Source organism: Bacillus rossius, chromosome 3 (genome assembly GCF_032445375.1).
Source record: "Bacillus rossius redtenbacheri isolate Brsri chromosome 3, Brsri_v3, whole genome shotgun sequence".
NCBI lineage: Eukaryota > Metazoa > Arthropoda > Insecta > Phasmatodea > Bacillidae > Bacillus > Bacillus rossius.
Window position 1 is genome coordinate 34,395,996 of NC_086332.1, and position 7,025 is coordinate 34,403,020.

Consider the following 7,025-nt stretch of genomic DNA (forward strand, 5'->3'; position numbering starts at 1 on the left):
ATAAAAAAAAACGTTTCGTAAATTGTATACAAAATATTTTTCTTTTTAAATTAAATAACGTGTATCAGACCCAATTGTGTAGTATTACAAAACATTTGAAAATATTAGTTATATTTCTTAATTTTTATAATTTTGGTTTAGAAACTATGTAGATAATGCTAAATTATATACTCATGGTTCATTAGATTGGCGTCTTTCCTCCTTGACCTGATGTCGTACCGTCTGTGGCAGTTAAGCACAGGCCCCACCCTGCCAGTATTAATCCCCGCTGGCAAAAAGTACCCTCCAACCAGCACGCACGATTCCTAAACAATAACTGTTGCCGTCACCCGCAGCATCGTGATCGAGAACCGGGGTGGTCCTAGTGGTTTTCAGTGGCTTTAAAGGAAATCTCCAGCGGGCGCCAGGTTAATTCGAGGATTAACCGAGGTGGTCGTGGGTTTTTGCCCCTGCGTGTTCCACTAGGATCGACAGCTGTTGATGGTGGGAGGGAGTCCCTGCTTCTAATACGCACTGGCCCTAAACAGTATAGAGGACTGTTTCCTAATTGTTCAGGAGGCGTTTACGAAATAAAGAAACTCTATTAAGGTGCTGGTTTTTTAATCTCGCATCTCACATAGTGTGGATGGGGCACAAGTTACACAATTACACTTGACAAAAATACGTTGGCCTACGCACACTCGCACTGATAATTAAATACGTGTTATGTTGCGGCACTTGCAAACAAGATCCCTACATGGGTTTGTGGGTCGACGAAGAGTTTGGGTGGTTTAATGGCTACTCCCGTGATGAACTGGAGATAGCTTCGTGCCCGGACTCACCTGTGAGAGTCGCGGGCCCACGAAGATAATATTAAGGGACAAAGTCTTTAAGCTTGCAGTCGGCAGTCGTATGCTCGACAAATTACGTTAATTTCTGTTCGCGGGAGTCGGCCCGGAACGTAAAGTGACTGCGTCGCAAACCGTTGTTCCGCGACGAGCAAAACTTAAAGCGGCCGGGTTAAGCCCTGCACCGGAAAAGGGCACGGGGTCACGCAGGGAGAGGAAAAGAGGTTTTAGTGAATTATGATATGCCATCACCCGGGTTTTGGTGGTCGCAACCCGGGGAGGACCTAGTGTGTAGTGAATTGTTTCTATGCCGAATTTACCAGGTGGGCGCCAGGCTAGCCCGTGTGTCTAGCCGTTGTTGAAGTTGCCATCGTACGGGGTCTCGGGGTCGAGTCCCGGTGCGGCTACTAGCGGGAATGGCTGTTGTCGATGTAGTGTTTCCGGGTGGGCGCCAGACTAGCTCTGTTTCTAGTCGATAGGTGGGTCGTGGGGTCGGTTGCACTGCGTGGTCCACTAGGACCGTCGGCGGTGTTGCGTGGGATATGAGGAATTCCCTACTTGGCGGTGGTTGGGAGTCGTATGGTTAATTGATTAGACGCTGATGTAGTGCAACAAATGACGTGCATCGTTTATTCATGCGACTGTGGGTTTGGTGTTGACGTCGTACCGACCATGGCCTTTAAGCCCGTGCTCCGCACCGCCAGTACCGTATCCCGTTTTCGGAGCGCACCCCTTGCCCAGCCGGATTGAGTCAGGCGAGCGCCCCGGGCGTGACCTCAATAGACAACAAACCTCATTAACAGTCACCGCGGCCACTGGCCTTAATTAAAATGCCCGTGACTATGATCGTGTCAGATTAGAAGAAATCCAACTATAACGGCTCACAGTGAGACAATATTTTGATAAATTTACAGTCGCCAACTTGATGCCACAATTCAAATAATTAAATACTACTATAAAACAGTTGTTAAGCCTTAAGCACACAATTACTAGGTGCTACCTTTTAATTGAGCACCTGGAACGTGTTTTTAGCTTATAATAGAGCAAATTAAGTTAATATAAGTTTTTTGACGCCGACTCACAAAGAAGAGAAAGTTTCACTTCCTTGCGAGGCGGCCATGTCCGGCAGTCTCGAACCACTCCGCGCCGGGAACAGACGTGTGTCCGTGGGCAGCATCCAAGTTTTCTTTCTGTGATCATTTTATTCTGCACTAAATATTTAAATTTAAACCTCTCATTAATTCATAAGCTGCCCACGTCGACTCGGCGCGTATTTTACGGAACCGGGCCTATCCCGACCGTCTTCATCGTGATACAACGCTGCAGATCGTATCACTCACGTAAGTGTTTCGCCGAATTTAGGAGCCCGCTCATAGAGCCCCCCCTGCACCCGTTAATGTTCGGCGCTGGCCGTCTCCAGCGAGCATCGACCCGCGTCCCGCGAGACTGCCGCGGTAACCATTAGTGTCGCATAGTGTTATGTTTTTTCGGTGTTAATTGAGTAACGGCTAGACGTCGCCAAGTGTTGGTGAGAGTGTTTTGTAGCGGGACTAGATTAAAGGTAATTCTCACCAACTCGTGTATACTAATTTTCCAGAGTCTCCCGTCCTCCACACGGCCGAGCGGCCTTCACAATCAAGGGAGAGCCATTCAGGGTAGATTCAAGCCATGTACCTGGCGGGGCACGCGGGGGCAGAGTACCCACGACCCAACACCAACGGCCTAGCAGCCCGCTAGCCTGGCGCCCCTCCGGACAACAAGAGCACCGCGACGCCCGTAGCGCCCGTCAGGTACCCCCCGGGCCTTTCACATAGGTCGGGTGACGGCAGTCTAATACCGTTGATTACACACCACGTCGTACGGAGGGTGACGTCACACAATACAGAAGTTACACAATTACACAAAGTTAGTCTGAAAAGTTAAGTAATAAGGCGTGGTACAAGTTTACAAAAATGTTACGTGATGGTGCGTTGCACAAGTTTACTGAATGTTCCGGGGTGGCGCGTCGCACAAGTTTACTAAAAAACGTTCCAGGTTCAAGGCGTCGCACAAAATTACTAAATGTTACGTATTAGCGTGGCACTAGGCGGTTCTGAGCCTGGTTACCCAAAAGAGGGGTGAGGGCGATTGGAGGTGGCCAATCCCGTATATCAATGTCTCGAGGCGGTGTTCGCGTCCACTGTAGTGGAGCGCGGACCGCAGCTAAATTCGTCCAAGTTCCCTTACGGGGTGGTGTCAGCGCCGGGGCGACTGGTTTTAGTTCAAGTTCTGTGGTTCGGGAGGCGGCCCGTGCCGTATGCTGAAACTACCCCACAGACCAAGTGTGGTGCAGGGGGTTTTAAATGTTATGCGGCCGGATTAAGTCCTGGACCGAAAATTGGACCGGGTACGCACGGAGAGATTAGTAAAAAGTTGTTTCGAGGAAGTGACTATAATTACCAGAAATGAGTTCAATGCAGACAATGGATGATGTCTCTCCGTGGGACGTGCGTCCGCCCCGGTCCACGAGTCACGCTGTACTGGCGTGATGTCATGGCGTCCGGCCGAGGCTCGGTGTCCCTCGCGCCAGGGTTGACCTCATTACATTATTTTCTAATGTGACACGTTAATAAGAGATTTTAAGGGTGCTAAATTCCTACATTAATTATTAAGGCTAAATTAACATTACTCATCCCTTCTGCAATTTAGAGTTAGTATGTTTACGAATTATGTCCTTTAAATTATACGTCACACCAGAGACTGTTCGTCTCTTGCCGGACTGCTCCGGTGGGGGGTAATAACGAAACACAAGGGGTTAATAATTATGTCACATGGGTTAATTAACTAATCTAGGCAGAAGGCCGCCAGGGGGACACTCACACATGTATCGACACCTTTACACACGTGAGTGCCCGGGCACTCCTACGTCGCACTTTCGTTAATCAACATTTAATTTATACGTAATATTGTTTAATATTCTGTGTGTGTTTTAGCAACGTGGTCGGCTGTAATGTCGGTCTGTTTATTATGGGGCCGGGTTCTACCTTGGTTGCTGGTGGCTCGCCTGACTCGGGTGGGCCATGGCTAGGGGCGCGTTCCATTAGCGGGGTTGGATGCTGGCGGTTGCAGGTCGGGCTTTAGGGTGGCCTTCGGTCGGACGACGTCAAAGTCACGGGGTGGTAGAGCAGGGTGTGGTTCGTTAGCCCCAGCGTGTTAACTAGGTCCGTAGGCTGTGAGTTGGTTTGCAACACACCATATGCGGAGGGTCGGTTGAGGTGATTACTGGTTTGAGTGAAATAATTGATGGCAAGATCCGGTTGGTGGATTTTATTACACTCTGTGCGTGTCACTTAATCTTGCGATGCCGCAAACACTGTTTACAAAGTACACAATTATATTCGATACATTGCACTAACACTTTACACTGACACGTTAATTAAAATAAAGTACAAGGCAGAGTGCCTACTCTGCTTACGCTAATTGTCCACATTCCCTAGCGGCAGTTATGTTGTGTCTCGGCTGGAGTCGGCCAGCCCCGTAAATTATAATTAAATTGACACTTCACGTGTTCGCTAATTACTTAAGTTTGTGACTGGCAGGCATTTGCGCGGTTGTATTAGCAAAAGTTCTGTGGTCTGGAGTCGGCCAGGTCCGTTATTCTGTTACTTGCGTGGCGACATGAACGCGTCACGGGAGTGAAATGAAAAGCGGCCGGGTTAAGCCCTGCACCGTAAATGGTCTAGGGACTCGCGGAGGGTGACTGAAAAGTGTTTTGAAGACTTAAAAAATTACCAGTATGACGATCAGTGAGACAAAGGTGATGACACTCCGCGGGACGAACACGTCCGCCCTAGACCGCGAGTCGTGAAGAACTGCCGGGGGAACATGGCGCCAGGGAGGGAGTCGTTGTTCCCTCGCGCCAAAATCTCGAATTTACCGTTATACAATATAAACTGGAAAACTTACGTGCTAATTACATGTCACACTTATTTTAATTAGATTTAAGGCAACTCTCAACTGGTTCTGTGTCTATTGAATTTGTGGCCACACAATTAGCCGATAAAACATTCAAAAGTGGGGCTCAAGTTCGCGACTGTTCGCTTATTATTCAAACACTCCCCTCGCTGCACATTTTATAATTAATTATGACTATGATGCACTCGCGCGGTTTTCCGCTATAATTAAGGCCCCAGGCCGCACGGGAAAGAATTTGTGTTAGCGAATTGGGATGCCCTTAGGGGGCCAACACACACACACACTAAGACGCACCATTCCCGGCACTTAACTTTGGGTAATTATACCTAATGATTTTAATGGGGCTTAATTTTCTAGCGTCCTTGCTAGGTGATTATGTTTAAGTTACAGGGCGCTAGGGCTACTTGCGGGAGGGTGCTTCCTTTGACTCGTGTCAGTTCGGCGAGGGTTACGTTCCACCAGCGGGGGCCAATACTGGTGGGTGGAGGCCGGGCTTTGTGGCCTTCGGCGGTACGACGTCAGATAGTTACCAGTATGTAGAATCAGAAGTACAAAAGTTGAAGTCTCCCCGCGGGATCACACGTCCGCCCCAGCCCGTGAGTAAAACTCTACTGCCACTTTGTGCCGGCTTGGGAGGGGAGGAAGCGTCATGACGCGCCGAACTTTGTAATGTGCCGTTAATCCAATTTTATAATTATAACTAGTCATTATTATTTATAGAACCCTCGTATCTTAATGACATGTCTGAATTAGTTGGCGGAAGGCCTATAACAATAATACATAATAAAATTGAGATTAATAATATTTGAAAATAAAAAGTCAAGCTGGAGACTGTCTGTCACTTGTTGACTACTCCAGTAGCTATTTGCAAGTAAAAACAGGGAGGTGAATTAGGTTGATTAACACTGTTGTTAATTATTGGCGGAAGGCCACAAGGGACGTTCCGGACGTTTATTAATTGCTGTTTCCCACGGGGACCACTTTATATTTTCCAAAATTATGTTTCACTGTTCGCCTTGTCCCTAACCTGGCCGGCTCAGTTTCCCGCGAAAATCACGCGTTTTCCGCGGGAAGGCTAGTGGGGAGGGGGGTCGCGCGTGGTGTGGGCGGAAGTATCCTTCTGGAGCTCACAGAGGCTGGCAGCCTCCACGCGTCACGGGACCAGCATTTTCTTTATTTTCACCGACATGTAGTTTTTAATAATTAAGCCATTCTTAAAACATTTTCCTTCAGTCCCGTGGTCGGCCTCGATTTACTGTAAGGTGTGTAACTTAATTAATTAGTGCTCCAAGACGAGCGCGCTACGACCTATGTAAGTACTGTGTAAGGACTGTAAGATGGTCCGTCGGCGCCTCACGCGATATCTTAGCCAGTCGGCTACTTAGTTTTAGCCCGCACGGGGCAGCCAATAGGCACTATGTAACCAACTTTCTAACGCATCAGTATCTGGGACAGTTTTAGGACTCATGTTGCATCACCGGAGTAGCGGGCCTACACGATCCTAGCCTAGTGTAATACATAAACGTTATTGTGAAGCGTGTTCTTGCTTAGGGTTCTAGTTGTGTTATGTTTAGGGTTCATCTAGGTAATCATCGTGTCGTGTCAGAACTGAATGACCTTACCATGTAATAAAATCACGAGCTGCCACTGAGAGAGTGGCCGCGCGTGTGGCGATTCGTTTCGGGATAACCATTACGGCCAGGAGGAGTAGCACCATGTAAAGGGCGGTGCCGGATTTAATTAATAAGTTATAACACTGTGTTTTCTTGGACTTATAACGCGTCCCGAGTGGCCTAAAAAGCTCGGGAGGCCCTGCTGCGTTAAACCTCTGCCTTCCGCCACAAGGCCGAACCTACCCCGAGATTCCGGACAGTACATAATATTCCTAAATTCACACGGAGGTAGCGGGGTTCGTGTCAAGTTAGTAGATAGTTTGAGTGTCCATGATATTAAATATATATTTTTAATTTTCAGTTTTATAATTGATTGATTGTACTGCTATACAATTAAAAATTTTAAATTGTCTTCTGAAAACCGCTTTGTACTGAATTATTTTAATGTTTTATTATTCGTAAAAAAACGTATATGTTGATGTTTACACGTCTTAAATATTTTTTGTAGGTATAGAGCGTAGAAGACTGTGATAAGTCTATATCATTTTCTGTTCTGTGCTTCCAGTTTCCAGTATACTTGATGTTGTGAAATTGGCTTTTTATTCAAATTTATTTCCGCTTTTATTTTGTT